This window comes from Peromyscus californicus, unplaced genomic scaffold (assembly GCF_007827085.1).
Source record: "Peromyscus californicus insignis strain IS unplaced genomic scaffold, ASM782708v3 Scaffold_23__1_contigs__length_62951481, whole genome shotgun sequence".
Lineage (NCBI taxonomy): Eukaryota > Metazoa > Chordata > Mammalia > Rodentia > Cricetidae > Peromyscus > Peromyscus californicus.
Genome location: NW_026294534.1, coordinates 6,603,667 through 6,625,283, shown reverse-complemented (window position 1 = coordinate 6,625,283; position 21,617 = coordinate 6,603,667). Strand labels below are relative to the sequence as shown.

General features: G+C 46.9%; 1 long non-coding RNA gene across 6 annotated transcripts in view; it reads right to left on the bottom strand.

Moving 5' to 3' along the window:
- The window catches only part of LOC128118880 (uncharacterized), a 67,623-nt gene that overhangs the window by 7,388 nt on the left and 38,618 nt on the right, over positions 1-21,617 (bottom strand). For 5 of the 6 annotated variants that reach the window (XR_008221374.1, XR_008221373.1, XR_008221372.1 and 2 more), the window contains 3 exons: positions 11,623-11,709; positions 10,879-10,969; positions 3,200-3,301 (listed from right to left, as the gene is read on the bottom strand). This is a non-coding gene — a long non-coding RNA (uncharacterized LOC128118880). Of the gene's footprint in view, positions 1-3,199; positions 3,302-6,185; positions 6,997-10,878; positions 10,970-11,622; positions 11,710-21,617 lie in introns of all 6 variants that reach the window. The other variant, XR_008221370.1, reaches the window with a different exon arrangement.

Below are 21,617 nucleotides of genomic sequence, written 5' to 3'. Positions count from 1 at the left end.
AGGGTCAAAGCCAGGGCTGCAGAGCAGGCGTGTGTGTCTGTGGGCGAGGGGGAGGGTGTGCACTGGGAGACGGACCCTCAGACATCACTAGAAGGGAAGCAGAGAGAGACCAACCCAGAGACCCCAGTGCTTCCCTGGCTGTGCCTGGACTGTTCTCCGTCTCAGCAAAGCAGGCCACGGGTGAAGTGGGGTTGCTGGGATGAACTTGGGGTGCCCCTGATTCTCTGCAGCACCAATGCCTAGGAGTTGCCCCGGCCTCAGTGAGGCCTGTAAGGCCTGGTTTCATTGGTTTACCCAAGGGGGAGAGCTGCCACGAGGGAGGGGAAATAAGAACAGAGTATGGGGTGCATATATAGAAATGTCATACACACAGCGGAGCCCAGTGCCATGTATAGTAACTTAAAAATAACATTAAAAAATGCAAGAAAATGAACGGGCCAGGCCTCTGGGCGCCCAGTGTTCTCCAACCGATTGAAGTGCCGGGCACTGTCTCATCTCCAGGCACAGCCAGAGCTTTAAAATGAAACAACAGGTGTCAGGATGTCTCCGTGGGTTCAGATCAGGACTAGGGACAGCTGGGCCCTCTGCCTGCCAGAGGGCCTGCGTTCACATCCGAGAGTCAGATCAGGGGGTGTTTGCCAGTCTCCTGTGGGCAGGTGTTTCCATCACCATAGTCCCTACGGAAAGGCCAGAATGGGGGCTGCACATGGAAGTGTCACCGGTGATCCCAAGATTTGGGAGGGAGAAGCAGAAGAATCGGAAATTCAAAACCAGCCTCGGCTATATAGCAAGTTTGGGACCAGTCTGGGTTACATAAGTCCCTGACTTTAGAAAAACAACAAAAAAGAAAGGGAGGGAGGGAGGGAGGGAGGGAGGGAAGGAGGGAGGGAATGTCAGAACTAGCAGGGACTAGGGCAGAGGGAGCTTTGTCACCCTATCACGAGGCCAGCCAAGGCTTCACTCTGCACAAAGCCACATGGATGCAGGGCTAGTCATTCAGCGAAGGGACACGCGGATGGGACAGCTGCAGGTGTGGTACAGAGAGTCTGAGTGAGTAGGACTGAGTCAGAGATGACAAATCCAATTGGAGCAACAGTAGATCTCTCTGTTAACAGAGCCCAAGTCTGAAATATTCGTTCAGCCTCTCCTAGAGAGACCTGAGGCTTGCTCAGGGCATAGCCTTCTGAGAGAAGGTTGAGGCTTGCTCACATGGGCATAGCCTTCTAAGAGAAGGCTGAGGCTTGCTCAGGGCATAGCCTTCTAAGAGAAGGCTGAGGCTTGCTCAGGGCATAGCCTTCTGAGAGAAGGTTGAGGCTTGCTCAGGGCATAGCCTTCTGAGAGAAGGTTGAGGCTTGCTCAGGGCATAGCCTTCTGAGAGAAGGTTGAGGCTTGCTCGGGGCATAGCCTTCTGAGAGGCATGCTAGGTGGAGACTGAAAGGGAAAAATCAGTAGCCATCTTGAAAGACGCTTCCCCCTCCCCTCCTCCAAAGGTATTTGCTGACCAGCAGTTTTAGAAGTGATCAGAAGTTGAACTTACAAGGCTGGGACAATAAATCTATGTATCCTGGACTTGGCAAAACAAGATATGGGCAGTAATGGGCTCAACTGACCAGAAGTTGACCTCAGGGGAGAGTAGGACTGGAACAATAAATCTGAATGTGTCAACAAAAGCAGGACATAGGGAACAAAAATTTATGTCTCTATAGATATCCTGAATCCTGTTAGCCATCAGTAACCTCACGCTTATAGTTCAGCCAGTAACTTCAAAGAACTGCCTCACCCCTAGCCCCTTGTCTAATCCCAAGCTGCATGTAAACCTTTCCTATATAAACCCCTTAAAGCAAATGCTCAGGGCCGTTCTCCTCTACCCACTGTGTCGGATGTTGGACGTGGACCAAGCTTGCTTATTTTGTTATTAAAAACCTCTGTGTGCTTGCATTGGATACTGGCTCTGTGGTAGTATTGTTTGGGGATCTTGCGACCTGGGCACAGCAGAGACAATGGACATGCTTAGCCCTCAGCAACAGTGTCTAGGAGCCTGGTGATTTCCATGTGTGCAGATATTTTCACAGCAGGCCACATCCAAAAGTTTGCCTGCACCATCAAAGCTTGCATTGGTCATGTCTGGGGGACTCCAGGAGCAGTGTGTGTTCATCATCTGATTAAAAATTTCATACATAGGGCTGGAGAGATGGCTCAGAGGTTAAGAGTACTGCTTGCTCTTCCAAAGGTCCTAAGTTCAATTCCCAGCAACCACATGGTGGCTCACAACTATCTGTAATGAGATCTGGTGCCCTCTTCTGGCCTGCAGAGATATGTGCAGGCAGAACACTGTATACATAATAAATAAATAAATCTAAAAAAAAAATTTCATACATAGAACTAAAATTTGAATAGTCAAGAAATTAGTTGAGATAAACTTCTTAAAAGTCAATTTTCCATCTGGGCTGGAGAGATGGCTCAGCAGTCAAGAACACTGGCTGCTCTTCCTGAGGACTGGGTTGAATTCCCAGCACCCACACTGTGGCTCACAACCATCTGTCCCTCCTGTCCCAGAGGAGCCAACGCCCTCTTCTGGCCTCCAAGGTCACTGCACACACGCACACACAGTGCACTGGTACACATGCAGACAAAACACCTGTAGAAAGGAGGGCGGTGTGTGTGTGTGTGTGTGTGTGTGTGTGTGTGTGTAAGATGATCGATTTAAACTCCCTTGTGTAGCGGATAACTGTTCTATGACCTTGAAGCACAGCCCCTAGAGATGTAGCAGGTAACTGTCCTACCTACCTATGACCTTGAAATACCTGCCCCTGGGGTGTGGGTCCAGGCTACCTGTAAGACCTGAGACGTGCACTACACCACTCCCTTCTCTCCCTCATGGGCTTGGATGCTGAGACGGACCAGGCGGAAGAACAGCGTGAGACTGTTCTTCCAGGACCCTATAATAAATCTCCCATGCTGTAGTGAGTTTTCCTCCCAAGTAAATTCCTTTACCCTTTAAGCAGACTCCGTGGACTTCTTGTAATACACTTGGTTTAGTTAATGATTTGTTCTAGAGCCTTTGACAGCAGTAGCTCTCAGATATCAGAATCGATGACTTTATTCAGGGGAGCTGGGCTTTCCAGTGAAGCCGGAGAGGTCATGTGTGTTCATGGGGAGAAAGCGGGAGCAGGACTCTATGGCAAGGAGCAATACATACCCAACATCTGCAGAAGCCACGTCAAGGATGCTTTAGAACTCTTCAGAGGCTGGGGTTAAGATCTGACGGAGTCCAATCGGGGGTTGAATCGGCTGGTTTTTCCTGTGGCAAGGACAAAGGAGAAGTGGTTAAAACCTCCTTGATAACTATCCAGAAACATCTATCCCAACACCCCAGGCTCAGCTGAGGACCCCACCAAACACTGTCAGCACAAGACTGTTTCTCAGCAACAAAAGGTGGAAACGGGGGCTTTTCAGTGCAGGCAGGTGAGATCTAAAGCCCAAGCTCAGACGACAACGACATGATTCAGGAGGAGTGTGAAGAAGACCTAGGAGCCCAGGGGACTGCTCATAGGCTTTCCTACACAGAAGTATTTTCAAGGTTTATTTATTTACTTTTTTACTATTTGTGTGTGTGTGTGTGTGTGTGTATGTGCGTGTGTGTGTGTGCGTGTATGTGTGTGTGTGTGTATGTGTGTGTGTGTGTGTGTGTGTGTGTGTGTGTGTGTGTGTGTGTGTGTGTGTATGCGTGTGCCCGAGCACCAGTACAGGGCATCAGACCCCCTGGAGCTGGAGTTATAGGCCTAGAGTTAGGTGTCAAGGAAAATTACCATGTCTTAGCCACAGAAGAACTTTTCAAAGAACAGTTTATGAGAATGCCTTTAATCCCAGCTTTAGGGAGGCAGAGGCAGGCAGATATCTGTGGATTCAAGGCCAGCATGTCTACAGAGTGAGTTCTAGAACAGTCAGGGCTGTTACACAGAGAAACCCTGTCTGGGGGGTCGAGGGGTGACGAGAAAAAAACGCCTTCCCAATTCTGTGACTGTGAATATAAAAATGGACAGTGAGCAATGAGTTCCCGGAGTGCTAATCCTGGCCAGCCTTCCCTCCCCCACCTGCTCAGGGCCACCAGTCGGGTGGGGACAGCAGCACAGTGCGGCCAGCCCCGCCTTCCACCTTCCAGGCAGCTGCCTGAGGGGAAATCTCTAAATGGGGACAGCTGCTGCTTTCTCAAGGCCATTTCTGGGCATGTCTGCTTAGTTCAGGTAAAACACTATGAAATATCAAACAGGAATCTCACGAATCAGCTTAGCCACATGGACGTGCTCCCAAAACCACATGGAGAAACCACATACAGGCAACGACGGCCAGACCGTACATTCAAATGAACTTTGACATAAATCTGTGGCCATGTGTGTAGGCGACCAGTGTCCTAGCCACAGCAACCAACCCGGAAGCCATGCTCTCAAGAACAACTTCTACACCAATGCACCCGGAGCTGCCCGGATTTCACAGCCCACAGCTTCCATCCCCAGGCCAGCCAGAGCCAATGGACTCCCTGCCAACTGCATGAGAGCAGTGTTGGCACTGACCCACCCCCAACATGCCTCGCCAACAGCTCTACCCGTGGTCCCTCTCCCTACCCCGATTTCCCCCACTCCTCTGCCTGCCTTGAGTCTCTGCCAGTCTCAAGCCATGATATCTGACACTTCAGTCATGGCAAGTGCTAAAGAAACCTCTTGTTTTCATTTGGATGGACATCTTTACTTCTACAATACTGCTAGCAGATCCTCACACAACCCTGGGTCAAGGCAGGAAGCCATCTATGTTCCCAAAGGCACAGACCTCCAACAGCTTGCCTGAGGCTGCTGTTGGGACAGGAAGTTGTTCAGGGACTCTAGTTCAATATGGTGAGCTAGGGAGGGGACTTTCAACCCAGGTCACCACCATCACAGGGTCTTTAGGAGAGAGAGACCGAACCCAACTGTGAACACAGATGGGCAAGCGGGCATTCAGAGCCTAAAAGAAGGTGGGGTTCAGAGGACAGGAAGAGGAGGCCTGGGTGGGGGGGGGGGAGGATTGCAGTAAAATGAAGGAGACAGATCTTGAAGGCAGGGCGTAGCAGACACCACCTGGGAGAGGAAGCTAGGACTGAGGTAAGATTGTAAAGCTCAGCAAGGTTCTTGAGGGAAGAACACAGTGCCGACAAGCACTGAAATCCAACCTTTTGTCTTCTCTGGACCGCTATTAAATCTGGGTGTCCAATAATCTAGAGATTATTTTTGTGACATTGTGATCTACAGACTTTATGTTTGAAAACAATGAAGTTACGAAAACAGTCATAAAGAAACTTCATAATGCTTTAAGCACGTACATGCCTTTGCAATGGGCTATGTTCATAGCTGTCCTGGCCCCACTGGGCTCTCAGGTTTGAACTGGACACTCTGGGTTCCATCCTGGGTTACAGATTCCTGTGCTCTTGTCCCTGGAGTCACTGTGAAAACTAAGATCCTAAACACAATGGTGGTGAAACCATTCACATAGGAGACAGCACTTCAAAGTGTGTAGAGAGCCAAGCCAAGATTCTCACATAGTTCCTAGCACATCCCATGATTCAGATACTATAAAACCAGGTAAGTAAAAGTCACTCTACAGAATTGGTCCTTCATCATCCTTAATACTCAGGCCCCAGAAGATCATGAGATCAAAATGAATTTCACAATAACCCAAGGTCTGTTAATGGGCAATGCTTGTCATTGCTATATTCCATGAAATAAATGTCCATTCTCAAGATGTTTCAATTTCAGTCAATATAAAAAACATGAATATTTATAATCCAAAGTTTATGCATTTAACAAAGGTTAAGAATTAAGAATTGTGGGTTTTAGCCGGGCACACCTTTAATTCCAGCACTCAGGAGGCAGAGGCAGGGATCTCTGTGAGTTCAAGGTCAGCCTGGTCTACAGAGTAAGTTTCAGGACAGCCAGGGCTACACAGAGAAACCCTGTCTCAAAACAACAATAACAAAAAGAATTGTGTGTTTTTTGTTTTGTTTTTGAGATAGGGTCTCACTATGTATACCAGGCTGGCCTCCAACTCACAGAGGTCTGCCTGCCTCTGCCCCAAGGGTTTGGAGTTTTTATTGGTGAAATTATTAAGGCCACTCCACGTAGTTAAAAAGGAGGTTTATTAGTGGCGTAACTTACAAATGACGGGATAGGTAGGTCGCAGGTTCTGGGGAAGGTGTGTCGCAGCCCAGCGGTGTTCTCTGGAGAACTCTGCTCGGTCAACCTCCACCACCGTCGAGGGTCCAGGAACAGAGCGAAGGTGGCGCATCCGAATCTCGGGTCTTCAGCATCCTCTCTTGGCCCCGCCTTGTAGGCGTGATAGTTACAGAAGCCTCAATGGGGGTTGGAACTTCCAGACCAAAGCTGGAATGGCTACCCACTACAAGTTTTGAAAGGGTCCAGAAACCAAAACCACCTGAAGTCACTGTTTGGGGACAGAGATATCTGCTGCCTTTCGCCACTCTTCCTGCCTCAGGTGCTCTCCGTCCCCCTAGCTGGGGGAGAAAGCAAAGCTAGGGCCATGATGGTTGATGCTATGTGCAGACTCGCCCTGCCGCAGACCGCCCAGGGGCCTGGCTGCACATCACGCCGTGTCAAGGGGTGCTCTCCTGGGGCAGACGCACATGTGAATCATCAGAGAGGAGGAGGGAAAGGAGGGAGAAACGGAAAGCAAAACCATGAAAACATTGTCGTCTGGGCTGAAGATCTAGCTCAGTGGGCAGGGTGCTCTCAGAGCATGTACAACGCCCTGGGTCCAACCCCAGCACTACATAATCCACGCATGGTGATGCACGCCTGTAATCTCAGCCAGTTCGTAGGTGGAGGTTGTCCTCAGCTACAGAGTTCAAGGCCAGCCTGGGCCTTAAGAAAAGGAAGGGGGGTTGGGGATTTAGCTCAGTGGTGGAGTGCTTGCCTAGCAAGCGCAAGGTCCTGGTTTTGGTCCCCAGCTCTGAAAAAAAAAAAAAAAAAAAAAGGAAGGAAGGAAGGGAGGGAAAATACCATAACCTGGGGGCATAAACAGACACTTTTTCTCACTTTGGAGGAATCCAAGCCTATAGTCCCTAGGGTCAGCTCCTGCCTTGCAGACAGTTGTGGACCTGCTGTATGTGCTCCAGGCCCCTTGCTAGGGTGGGAGTATGGAGGAACAGCTGAGAAAAGGCTTTCTCTTCATCTGAAACAGTGGTTCTCAACCTGTGGGTCATAACCCCCACAGGGTCACCTGTCAGATAATTCATTACAGTTCAGAAGTAGCAACGAAAATAATCTTATGGTTGGGGGGTCATAACAACACGAGGAACAGTATTAAAGGGTCACAGCATTGGGAAGGTTGAGAACCAGCTCTTAAGAGTCTAAAACTCCAATCCTGTGGATTAGGACCCCCTCAGCCTTAACTGCCTCCTGAAAGTCCTATTTCCAAAAACTGCTGCCTGGGAGTGTTTGGGGGATGAAGATACAACACACGAGTTTGATGACTGGGCACACATTCGACCCACAGAAGCAGGAATGCCCACCATTTTACAGGCAGGAACCTGAAGGCTAGTCATACAGTTAAGCTACAGAACTCAGAGAAGAGCCACATCCAGCTGGCTAAACTGTAGAGCTGCCTCCCCTCTCCAGCCCTGTCCACCTTTCTCGTGTTGGCTTCTGAATCCCTGCTGGGTCTCACTCCGGAAATGACAAACAGGTCAGGAGCAGGACCCGGTGACGCACAAACAGTACACCGGACAGCAGCTCCTCCGTGAGCTCAGCATCTGTCTCAGTTAGGGTTACCATTGCTATGACCAAAGCACTTGGGGCGGAGAGAGTTCATTTCAGCTTATACTTCCAGGTCACAGGTCATCACTGAGGGAAGTCAGGGCAGGAACCTGGAGGCAGGAGCTGAGGCAGAGGCCATGGAAGGGTGCTGCTTACCAGCTTGCTCCCCATGGCTTACTCAGTCTGCTTTCTTATAGAACCCAGGACACCAGCCCAGGGATGGCACCACCCACATTGGACTGGGCCCTCCCCCATTAGTCACTAATAAAGAAAATGCCCTGCAGCTGGATCTTACGGAGGCATTGCCTCATTTCAGACGCCTTATGTTCAAATGACTCTAGTGTATGTCAGGTGGACATAAAACTAGGCAGAACGACTGGCCCCTTGTCAGCTCGACACACACACATATCACTGTGAAGCCCCAATCTTCCCCTCTCCCTTTCTCGTTTATCCCCAAGATGACCCGCCAACATAAAACATTTTTACAAACTTAAAAAAAAAGTCTTTACAAATTGAAACATGTTAAAAATTCAGTCATTTTTAAAATCCAATGTCTCTTTTAAAAGTTAAAAAAATCTCTTTAAAAATTCAGTCTCCCAAATGTGGGCTCCTGTAAAATAAAAAATAAATTACATTCTCATTTCAAGAAGGAAGAACCAGGGCACAGTCACAATTTGAACAAAGAAAAGCCCAACTCCGAAAGCATAAAAACCTCAATGTTCAATGTCTGGGATTCACTCACAATCTCCTGGGCTCCTCCAATGGGCCTGGGTCACTTCTCCGGCCCCGCCCCCTGCAGCACACACAGCTTGTCTCCTAGGCCCCAGCTGACTCCATTCCACCAATGCTGTTCTTGGTGGTTACCCCATGGTCCTGGCATCTCCAAAATGCTGTTGTCTTCTGCTGCAACTGGGCTGCACTTTCACCAATAGCCTCTCCTGGGCTCTCTTCAGGGACACCAATCCTGCCATACAGTGACAAGCCTCAGCTTCTCTCCATGACCCCTTCACGCCTTCAAAACCAGGACCACCTGGGTGACTCTTATACTACCAAGTTCAGCTGCTAGAACAAGGTACAACCTTGGCCTTGTCTAGAACACAGCTTCTGTGTGTGGACTCTCAGGAAACATTCCAGAAGATTTCACCTCAGTGATGCTGGTTTCTTCTTAGTCACAGCTGATTCTTCAGCCCCAGCTGACCAAACACTATAGATTATCCACACAAATGGCCTGGTAGTCTTTGCTTCCCTCTGAAACTTCACAAGCCAGGCCTCCATAGTCTGCACCGCTCTCAACCTTCTTATTTTCCAAGCTCCTACAAAACAGCCCATTGAGCTCTCAATAGTCAATGCCTTTCTTGCCCAAAGTCCTTCCACAGTCCTCCCCAAAACAGCATGGTCAGGTCTGTCACAGCAATACCCCACTGTCCTGGTACAAACTTGTCATAGCTAGGGTTCCCTCTTTGCCAATGACTCCAGCTTGTGTGAAGTTGACTTAAGATGAGCCAGGACCAAGGAGGGTCAAGATCACGATGGGGAAATCTACAGAGACAACTGTACCAAGCTCATAGGAACTCACGAACTTTAGACCGACAGTTGTGGAACCTGCATGGGACCACACTAGGCGCTCTGCGTATGAGAGACAATTGTGTAGCTGGGTCTGTTTGAGGGGCCTCTGGCAGTAGGATCAGGATCTATCCCTGGTGCATGTGCTAGCTTTTTGGAACCCATTACCTATGATGGGACACCTTGCTCAGCCTTGATGCAAGGGGGAGGGGCTTGGACCCACCTCAACTGAATGTACCAGTCTTTGCTGACTCTCCATGGGAAGAGGGGATAGGGGGTGAGTCGGAGGGGGGGATGGGAGGAACAGGAAGAGGAATGAGAGAGGGATCTGTGGTTGGTATGTAAAATGAATAAAAAAATTTTCTTAAAAAAAATTAAGGGTTGGGGATTTAGCTCAGTGGTAGAGTGCTTGCCTAGCAAGCGCAAGGCCCTGGGTTCGATCCTCAGCTCCAATAAAGAAAGAAAGAAAGAAAGAAAGAAAGAAAGAAAGAAAGAAAGAAAGAAAGACAGCCAGCCAGGAGGTGGTGGCACACACCTTTAATCCCAGCACTTGGGAGGCAGAGCCAGGCAGATCTCTGTGAGTTCGAGGCCAGCCTGGGCTACAGAGTGAGTTCCAGGAAAGGCGCAAAGCTACACAGAGAAACCCTGTCTCAAAAAAAAAAAAAAAAAAAAAAAAAGACTAGGCAGGACAGCACCCATGGTTGAGAGGGCAGAGAGCAGCAGAAGCAGACATGTGGAACGGAAGTTCTCAGAGGGCTGCGACACTTGTTGACTAATTACCGACAACGTCACCAGAGCATTCCCTTTCCTAGGGTTTGAAGTCAGGTGGAGGGCAGACAGTTCATGAGCAAACAGATTTAGCTGTTGACTGACGCCAGAGCAACAATGTCTTGTGGAAAACCAAGTGGAACCAGGTGGAACTGAAGCCGGAGGGGAGGAGGACCCAGCAATAAAATCCAAACAGCGGAGCAGGCTTGCAGTCACTTCAGTAGTACGTCATCCTCAAGTGGAATGTGTAGATACTCTAACCCGAGTGTGGATACTCTAACCCCAGTGGCAAGACGAGAAACTGAGGATCACACACACACACTCATTCGCACTCGCGAATGGATGATTTCAAAAAGGAAAAGAAAAAAGTTTTTTATTAAATTTATATTGAACTTCTTCTTTAACAACAACAAAAAGAGATGAATTAAAAAGCAGAACCTGCAGCCAGGTGGTGGTGGTGCACACTTTTAATCCCAGCACTTGGGAGGTAGAGGCAGGCAGATCTCTGAGTTTAAGGCCAGCCTGGTCTACAGAGCAAGATCCAGGAGAGCCAGGGCTACACAGAGAAACCCTGTCTCGAAAAACAAAAACAAACAAACAAACCCCCCCCCCCAAAAAAAACAAAAGGTGGCCGAGTCAAACTGAATTCCTAAAACACCAGCACATTTTGGTCTGGGTGAACCTGCACTGTCTTAAGGAGTTGCAGCTCACGTAGTCAAGTTCGTAACTGAGCTTGAACACTTACTAGCTGTTAAAGGGAGATGTCGGTCCCTTGGACTTCATTACGTGGACATTCACAGCCAACAGGGAGCTCCGAGCCTCTCAGGAAACTCCATCTAAAAGAAATGAAGGCCCATGAATGAGCGCATGTCCGCATGCAGAAAGGTGTCAGGGGACATCCTTCTACAGCAGCCAGACCTTGCGCTGTCCCTTCCCCTGAAAAGTAAGCACCCTTGATATTCCTGTCGCTGACCCTTGGCCCCTCCCACTGGTTCAAACATCCCATTTTTCCTTTCCAGGCTTTCTGGGTGCCAAGGTCTGTCCTTGGGATTGAGAGGCCTAAGTGTGAGCCCGCTGTGGCTCCCCCTGTTCTACTTTCTTTCTCAATTTCATTTTCTTACAGGAAAAGATGAGTCTTTGGGTATTGCTCCAAACTGCACGGGACATCGAGAGGAATCAAGTAAAATTAAAGGACACCAGAGGTGCACTGTGTGGTTGCTTATGCTCTGAGAGGCCTTCCAAAGAGCGAAGGAGATGGAAAAGAACACGTCGCAGAAACATCCTGACACCGTGTGCTGATTGGCTTTACTTGTTTCGGTGAGGAGCTGTCTGCACTGGGTTGGCCTGTGGACATGTCTGTGCCGTTGTCTAAAGTTAACTGATGTGGGAAGTCTCTGCCCACTGCGGGCAGCACCATCCCCTAGGCACGGAATCCTGAACTACATCAGAGTGGGGAACCTGAGCAGCACAAAAGCAAACAGACGCTTACGTATTCATTACTCTCTGCTCCAGACTGTGTATGTGACATGACCGGCTGTTTTTAGGTCCTGCTGCCTTGACTTCCCCACGTGAGAACCTGGAAATATGAGCCGAAATTAACACCTTCCTCCCCCATGTAGCTTTTGGCATGATGTTTTATCACATCAACAGAAATCAAACTAGGAAACACGATGACAGAGAAAACAATTAGGAAAAGGCAAATGCTAGGCGAAGAAAAAGAATGCCAGACAACCTACATAGAGTTCATAGGCCAGTCAGGGCCACCCAGGGAGACCCTGTCTCCATACATGCATACATACATACTACATACATACATACATACAGTATAGAATTGTACACAGAGTAACTGCTAGTGGCTGTGCTTGAAGCTGGTTTATATGATGGTGTGCTGACACAGTGGGAAACCTTCAGAGGAGGGACCTGGGGGAACCCCTTGGATCATGGGGTAGGTGTTTCCTGGGAAACTCTGGCTAGCCATCCTCCGAGGATGGTTAGAAAAACCTTTACTCCCTGTTCTGAGGTGTGGCCTTGCACTCCTGCATCTGCCATGGGTCCCCCACCAAAGCCTGCACATTGCTGATTGGGCTTACAGCATCTAAAACTGGAAGCCGAACCTCATCTCTTTGTAAAGGTGTCCTGCCTCAAGTATTTCATTATAGTAATGAAAAATGGACTGACACAATGATTAAGACAAAACAAGGGCCTTAAGATGTTATTACAAAGCAAGAGAAAACATCAGACAAACTAGCTGTTCCTGGAAACTGAGTGGCTTGCCGCAATGATTATTCATCAGAGAAAGTTGATAAACAATGAAGACCAAGACCCTCCAGCCCAAGGAGCACTGGTGTCCCTGGGTCAAGAACCAAGCAGACACCACTGACAGTCCCTACGAAGACACGGGTAAGAAAAGCTTCTGGAGCTACAGTGTGCTCTGACTTCTTGGGTCATACGCATGTCGTTCATAGGAAAACTTATGAGGAAAAATGCCAAGTTAAAACCCAATGAAACCACTGAACTTCAAGATAAAGAACACCAGGTGGAGAGCAATCCCACCACACGGCATCAGCCCTCTTCAGCAACATTCCAGTTTTCCTAACGATCATGAAGAGGTAACAGAAGCTGCCAATTTAAGTAACCTAAAGCTCCTCTACAAACAAAACATTTTTAATTTAAAGGAAAGCCTGGTCCAAGAGTATCGTTCCCAAACAACCGTCTGTTAGATTATGGAGCAACCAACCTACACACTCACATGTGAAGAATTCCTGGATGACAACGTCCATGAGGCCAAACTACAGCAAACTGACACTGAATTAAAAGACATTTTGGAGAGGAAGAATACTGAAACAGGAAAGTGCTTTCAGGTCCCCATATAAGCAATAAAGAACAAAGCGCCCAAGAACCCTGGGGGGCACACCACAATGGGTCCTCTGGGTCACGGAGGTATGGTTGGCCCTGCATCCAAGATTACTTCACGTCCCACTAGGTCTGAAGCTATCGTTAAGGTCCATCAACTGATGCCGGGGACCTGATGCATTCTGTATGCCCTGGCCGGGTGCTGGATTTGTCCAGGGAAAGTATGGAGCACAGACGAGCCAACCAGAAGGGCCACTTGGGGGATTTTGCAGTCCTGATGGACAAGAGGAAGAACTGGAGGAAGATGACAGAGAATGTGGCCAGATACTCTGTTTTGTGAGGACCTTTCAGGGAGTGAGACAGGAACCAATGCAAAGAAAGATGAGAGACGGGGAGGGGCCCGAGCTCCTGGAACCTTTAGTCCCTGAGCTCCATGCTTCAGGACCCTGGAACTGCAGAGCCATAGGCCATGCTCTTCAAGGAGCATCTGGATCTGCTCGTCCTGGCACACACCCTGTAATTCATCCAGTCCTCCAGCATCCTTCCAGCCCATCCATTCATGGAAGAAGATATGCTGCACTTTGAGGCTTCACATTAAGAGTCTTGATGGATGCCTTGCCTCTCTGGTCCTCTTGGGACTGAGGTAGACGCAATACAGGCAGTGGAAAAAGAGGAGAGAAGCTCATGGTTGCGTGCAGTTGACTCCCATCAGCCTCTTCTCCTGAAGAGCAGCCAACAAGCACACAGTCCTACTCACGAGGAAAAGGAACTCAGATCACTTCCTGGTGGTGATGTCACAGGTCCCGGACATTCCAGGTATCCAGGAGACCAAGGCTGGGGAAGCTGAAGACCTTCCAGGGACGGGCCTCCTCCTTCTGCTGGAGGGACCATGGCAACGAACGGAGGAGCGGGGACCTTCTTATCTGTCTTCCTGCTGTGCTGCTGGCCAGATGTGCAGCCCTGGCCGAATAGAGAGTTTTCAGGTAGAGTCCCCAGGAGACTGGCAGATAGAAAACCATAGGCATGAACCAGGCAGGTAATGTGCCTCTGCTATTGTTTGATGGGGTTCCCTTCTAAATTCCAGGTGTTGAAATGATAACCGTAGGTGCTAGCTGGGATCTTCATGGTAACTGGGCCATGAGGGCCCTCCCTAGGGACCTGATTAAGGCCTCTGTCAAAAAGGTCTTTGTAGCACTTCACTTCCTGCCATGATCATGTAGCAGTGAGCATTGTTCTGGAGCCAGGAGTAACCCTCCATAGACACAACACCTGCCTGAGTGTGAGGAATACATTTATGTTCTTTGTAACGACACGGCCTCAGGTCTTTTGTTATACCAGCAGGAATGGACTAAGGTGTTCTCCTTCCTGCCTGTGTAAATTTACCATTGAACCAATTCCAGTTTCTGTCTTGAAGTCCTTTGGAATTCTGCAAGTCTCTGGGAGAGTTGTTCTGTCCCATGTTTTAACTTTAATTAACTGCAAAAATATTCTAACTTACCTAAAAGGAAAGGAAGGATGACAGGAACCTCAGGATGGGTTGATGTTCTTGAATTTAAATGACTGTGAACATTTTGCTAGTTTATTTTAGCTTGTTCTTTGGTACTTTAAAAAAAAATGGCACATACATCCATGTGTGCATCCATGTGCACAGGAGACTAGAGGGTGACATTGAGTGTCCTCTATTGATCTCCACTATATTTTCAAGACAGGGTGTCTCACTGAACTCAGAGCTCAATGATTGGTTAAACTATCTGGGCAGCTACCTCTGGGCATCCACCTATCTCTGTCTTCCCCGGTCCTGGGGTTACAGACATGCACCACCATGCCCAGATGTTATGTGGATGCTAGGGGTACGAGTTCACATCCTCATGACTGCACAGTAGGCCCTTTACTGAGAGTCATATCCTCGGCCCCTTGCACTTTTTAACTAGTAACTTTAAAGTTACTTTTTACTAACATTTTCATTGTGTACATTCATTGTACATAACTCCATACCATGTATCAACATTTTCATAGAAGTATGTAATATGTGCCAAGCACGTCCCTTCCCGTATCTTTCTACCCTGATGTCTTAGTTACTTTTCTAAAGCCGTGACAAAACACCATGACCAAGGCAACTTATAAAAGGAAGCGTTTAATTTGGGGCTCACAGTTCCAAATGGTTAAGAGTCTATGATCATTATGTTGGGGGGCATGGCAGCAGTCATGGCGCTGGAGTAGTAGCTGAGAGTATATATCCTTACACTCAAGTAGGAGGCACAGAGAGCTAACTGGGGATAGCCTGGGCTTTTTAAACCACAGAGCCCACCCCCAGTGACACAACTTCAACAAAGCCACACCTCCTAATCCTTCCCAAACAGTTCTACCCACTGGGGACCAAGTATTCAAACACATGAGCCTATGAGGCCATTTTCGTTCAAACCACACCTGCCTTCCCTTCAGCCCCCTTCATTCCTCCAGAGAGTTTTGCCTTACCTTCATATTATACACACATACAGGACATTTACCTTTCAGAAGCTGGAGTAATTTCCTTAACACGGTCATCTCCACTTGCATCTCTCTCCTACAAATGGCATTAACTTTGCTGTTCACTGTGGCTGAAGAAGATTCAATCACGTACAGACAGCACATTTTTATTATCCATCCATCCCTGTTGTTAGGAACCTAAGTTGGTTCCATAACTTGGCTACTGTAAACTGGGTTGCAATAAACATCAGTGTTGAAACAGCTCCATGATGTGTTGAAGTCCTCTGCATAAATATCCAGGAACTGGCTCATGATGCCACTTCCTTTAGTTTTTCTGAGGAACCTTCATACTGAGTTCCATAGTAGGTAGACTAGTTTCCATTCCCCCAGCAGTGAGCACGTTCCCTGGTGTCCCACTAGACTTCCTGTTTTCTTAATGGATACCATTCTGACTGGAATCTCAATGCAGTTTTAATTTGCATCAGTCTCTGTAGTAGAATATTATTTTATTTGCTTATGTTGCATTGGTTTAACTCCGTGAAGCTGGGTTACTGTGCCTGTCTAAAACACCTGATGGTCTAATCAAGATCTGAATGGCCAATAACAAGGCAGGAGAAAGGATAGGCAGGGCTGGCAGGCAGAGAGAATATATAGAAGGGGAAACTTGGAAGGAGAGACCCAGGAGCCAGAGAAGAAGGACATCAGGGACCAGCCACCCAGCTACACAGCCAGCCATTGAGTAAGAGTAAGAGAACCGGAAAAGCCCAGAGGCAAAAGGCAGACGGGCTAATGTAAGTTAAGAAAAGCTGGCAAGCAAGCTGAGGCTGGGCATTCATAACTAAGAATAAACCTCTGTGTGTGATTTATTTGGGAGCTGGTGGAGGGCCCCTCAAAAGATCAAAAACAAACACCAGGCTGATTGTGGAGAGAGACATCCCCAAGTGTTATTTTCCAGTAATAGACCCCTCCTCTGCATCCTCAGTTAAGGCTGTCTCCTCTCAAATGAATTAGCACTTCACAATCTGGAGCCTTTGATCGGCAGGTCTTGCCTTTGGGGCATCTTTTCTAGTGTCCCAGTGCAGAGCTGGAGTTTTCTTTTTAAGAATCGGAGCTTCTGGGGCTGGGGATTTAGCTCAGCTCAGTGGTAGAGTGCTTGCATAGGAAGCACAAGGCCCTTGGTTCGGTCCTCAGCTCTGAAAAAAAAAAAAAAAATCAGAGCTTCTAGCCGGTTGGCAGTGGTGCAAGGCTTTAATCCCAGCATGCGGGAGGCAGAGGCAGGTGGATCTCTGTGAGTTCGAGGCCAGCCTGGGCTACAGAGTTGAGTTCCAGGAAAGGTGCCAAAGCTACACGGAGAAACCCTGTCTTGAAAAACAAAACAAGCTGGGCGGTGGTGGTGCACGCCTTTAATCCCAGCACTTGGGAGGCAGAGGCAGGCGGATCTCTGTGAGTTTGAGGCCAGCCTGGTCTAAAGAGTGAGCTCCAGGACAAGGCACCGAAACTACACAGAGAAAGCCTGTCTCAAAAAACCAAACCAAACCAAAACAAGAAAGAATCAGAGCTTCTTTTTAACACCCACTTCAATCACATTTTTGAGCTTGCTACACTCCTTTTCTTGCTAAATTCCACAGTTTTCAATCTTTTTTTTTTTTTTTTTTTTTTTTGGGTTTTTTTGAGACAGGGTTTCTCTGTGTAGTTTTGCATCTTTCCTGGAACTCACTTGGTAGCCCAGGCTGGCCTCGAACTCACAGAGATCCGCCTGCCTCTGCCTCCCCAGTGCTGGGATTAAAGGCATGCGCCACCACCGCCCGGCAGTTTTTTATCCTTTAAAAGACTATTTTTTATTTTTATTTCATGTGCACTGGTGTTTTGCCTGCATGTATGTCTGTGAAGGTGTCAGATCCCCTAGAACAGGAGTTACAGACAGTTGTGAGCTGCCATGTGGGTGCTGGGAATTGAAGCTGGATCCTCTGGAAGAGCAGTCAGTGCTCTTAACCGCTGAGCCATCTCTCCAGCCCCCGCCCCCCCCCCTTTTTTTTTTTATCTTTCTGCTCAGCTTTTTGAATACTTTCACAGGACAAACATATATATGTGTGTGTATATGTATGCATACTCTAAATATCTATCTATATCTATCTATCTATCTATCTATCTATCTATCTATCTATCTATCTATCTATGCACACACACACTAAATAAACACATTTAAGGTTTGGTAGAATTCAGCAGCAAATCAACCCCGGCTGGGGGTTTTCCTAATTGGGAATTTTTACTGTTATTATCACTTCTTCAATCTCATTGCTTTTTTCCACTATTAAATTCTTTCTCTGACTTTCTGAATTTCATTGTTATCTGTTACAATGCCTGCTTTTTAATCCCTAGTTTTATGTACTTTAGTAAATTTGGCTAAGGGTTTGCTAATCTTACTTTTCAAAGAGCTAACTCTTTGGTTTATATTGTTTCTTCATTTCTATTTCTTTAATTTCTTCTACCTTGATCTTGATTATTTTTGCCTGCTGATTTTGGATCTGGCTTGTTCCTGTTTTTCCAAGGCCTGCAGCTAATCACTGAATTATTTATCTGAGCTCTAATTTTTTTTTAACGTAGGCAACTACATAAAGTTCCTTCTTTTTAAAATAAAATAGCATGCGTTATTACTAGTGTGTATGTGCATGCACACACCACAGTGTGTATACAGAGGTCAGAGGAGAGCTTGCCAGGACCCAGTTCTCTCCTCTCATCATATGAATCCCAGGGACTGAACTCAGACATCAGGTTTGGCAGCAAGTGTCTTTACCGGCACAGCCATCTAACTGGCCGCAATGTTTCCTCTTAGAACTGCTTCTGTTATAGCCCACAGGTTCTGTAGATTCTTACTCACACTTGACTCTAGGGTTTATTTTCCCTTCTGGATTTTGATGATGATCCAGTCATCATCCAGTCGGGTGCTGCTCACTCTTTAAGGATGTATACATAACCTGCAGTTTCTCTTACTGTTGTTGGTTTCTAGATTTATTCCATTGTCAGAGAGAATACAATAAATTTGACTTCCTTTGTAATCTATTGTATGATCTATTTTAGAGAAAGATCCATGAGCTGCTGAGAAGTATGTGTACTCTGCTGTGTTTGGGTGGAATGTTCTGAAGAGATCAGCTAAATCCATTGGATCTGTTTACCTCAGCTACTTATTTTTATTACCAAATGACCTAAGTAGCATCTAGTGAAAGCAGGTTACTGATGTCACTCACCCGTGAATGACATCACTGTATTGTGCTGGAGTCAATCTGTGTGTGTCTTTACATCTACCAGTATTGTTTTATAAAATTGGATGGCCCTGTGGTCAGTGTTCATGTGTTTAAATTGTAATGTTCTCTTGACACACTGATTCCTTTATCAGTATGAGGTAACAGATGTCTCTTCTAATATTTGAACTCTATTTTTTGTCAGATACTAAGATCTTCTAATAATTGTATCTTCTAATAATTAAATATTCTAATAATTAGAAGGCCCAACCCTGCTTGTTTCTGAGCTCCAGTTGCTTGGAATACCTTTTTCTATCCTTTTATACTAAGGTTGTTTCTGTCTTTGACAGACGTGCCTCTTGGAGGCACTACCTAAGATGAATCCTGCTTTTAATCCAGACTGCTAATCTGTGTCTTTCGCTTGGAGAATGGAGACCATTCCTATTCAGTCATTACTGGAGGTGTTGTGATGGTTACTACCATTGATGGTCAACCTGATAGGCTCTGGAGTCACCTAGGAGACAAGTTCCTGGGCTGTTACTGAGAGCACTTCGCTGATTTCTGAGACTCTGTCTTACACCGTGGCTCAGGTCACTTGCACTGGGAAGGGAGAGATCCCAGAGTTCATCAGTCCCTCCGGCCAACAAACTTTGCTCCCCATATTATTTTCTTTGCTCTTTACTTATGGCGGTCTACCTGTGATGGGTGGTAGACAGTTCTATTTTGATCAAATTATTTAGGGTTCTAAATGCCTGGACGTCCATATTTTCACCAGGACTTTGTGTGGAGGGGAGAGTATTTGTTATGTTATTACTGAATAAGTTTTCAGCCAGTCACTTTGTACCTCTTTCTGCCATCATTTCATTTTTTTTAATGGTTGATTCTGCTTTTGGATTTTTTTTTTTGTGGTTTGAATAAGAATGGCCTCTATAGGCTCATATATTTGAATGCTTAGTCATCAGGGAGTGGCAATACTTGAGAAGGATTACTGTGGCCCTGGAGTAGGTGTGGCCTTGTTAGAGGAAGTATGTCACAAGGAGTGGTCTGCGAGGTTTCGAAAGCCCAAGCCAGGCCCAGTGTTGTCCTTTCTCTCTGCCTGCAGACCAGGATGTAGCTCTCAACTCCTTCTCCAGCACCGTGCCTGCCTGCCTGCATGCCAAGATGATAACCAACTAAACCTCTGGAGCTGGAAACAAGCACCCAATTCAACGCTTTCTTTTGTAAGGGTCATCTTAGTCATGGTGTCTCTTCATGGCAATAGAACAGTGACTAAGACATTTTTGTTTGTTTGTTTTGTTGAGTGAGACAAGGTCTCACCATGTAGCCCTGGCTGGCCTGAAGCTTGCTGTGTAAACCAGGCAGGCCACTAACATACAGATATCAGCCTACCTCTGCCTCCCAAATGCTGAGAAATAACTGCAAATGCCACTATACCTAGCTTAATTATTGATTTTGTATGTTGTTTACTCTGCCTTTCTTTCTTTACTACTTTCTGAGTGTGGTTACACACCAGCCTGGGCTTCAAGACCCTGATAGTCTCTCTTTCACTTGATCTGGTATATCTGTGAGGTTTTCTACCATGTTCTTGTATGATTTACTGGGTATTTCTTTTCCAGGAATCCAGCTGTGTTTTTCAGAATCTCCATCTCCTTACTGAAGATACTTTTATGTCCAATGTTATCTTCTGTAATTTGTTCAGCCATTTATTTTGGCCTCTTTGAATTTACAGATCACTTTAAAAATCATTCCTTGTCATTTTATCACTTAGATACCTTTAGAGTTGGTCACTGGAGACTCATAGACTTTGGAAGAGCCACGTTATCCTGTGTTCTCGAGTAACTGCTTCTGTGTTGACATTTGTATAGCTGTTGGCATGGATGCTGTTCCACTGTTACACACAGGCGTTCTTAGTGAGCAGCCTGCGTTTTGGGGGTTTTTTGTAGTATTTTTAAATCTTTGAAAGTTCCATACATACTTTACAGAGTAAATTGATCATATACATCTACCACTGCTTCCTTCCAGAGTGCCTGCATGCATAACCCCAAGTCCAGCTGGTGTTGCTTACATACACATGATGTGTAGTTGTCTACTGGCCTGAGTAACCTACTCGTGGCCACGTCCTCAAGAGCGGCTCTCCCTCCTCAGCAGCCCTCTCCTCTGGGACTCAGGACTCATATCCACGCTGGAATTTTGACTAGCTTACTCTTGTGCAGGTCACCACGGTGAGCCTGTGCTTGATGTATGTGGAATATTGGTTTGTTGTGCGCCTTTCACTTCAACCCCAAATGAACTTCAGTCTCATTTCCACGTGGCCTGTCTGGCTATGCTGAGTGGGTTTTGACACAGTACGTACTTCCCTCTTGGTTAGTCTCACAATAGCACTGTCCCTCTAGTAGTTCAGGAAGGTACAATGCCAGCTGCTGGAAATATGGGATAGACCGTCTGTGGTGGTTACCCCTCTGGACTTGCCTACAGTATATGAGCTAACAGGATCTGAGATCTAGCTACAGTGAGGTCTTTTAGAGGTTCAGGCTCAAAGTCTGTGCTGTTAATCCCTGCTACTGCTATGATGTGAGTGTAGAGGAGTGGACTTTCAACCCTCCTACAGTTACACACACTTGGGTTATGTTTAGTGGGGATTTTATCTCCCCTACTCTTTTTTTTAATAATAATTGATTTTTATTTCATGTACATTGGTGTTTTGCCTACATGTCTGTATGAGGGTGTCAGGTCCCCTGGAACTGGAATTACAGACAGTTGTGAGCTGTCATGTAGATGCTGGGAATAGAACCCAGGTCCCCTGGAAAAGCAATCAGTGATCTTAACCGCTGAGCCATCTCTCTAGCCCCTTATCTCCCCTATTCTTTAAGTTAAAGAATCCACCAATGTATTAGTATGGCTGGCCTCCCTTTTTCTTAAAGAAACA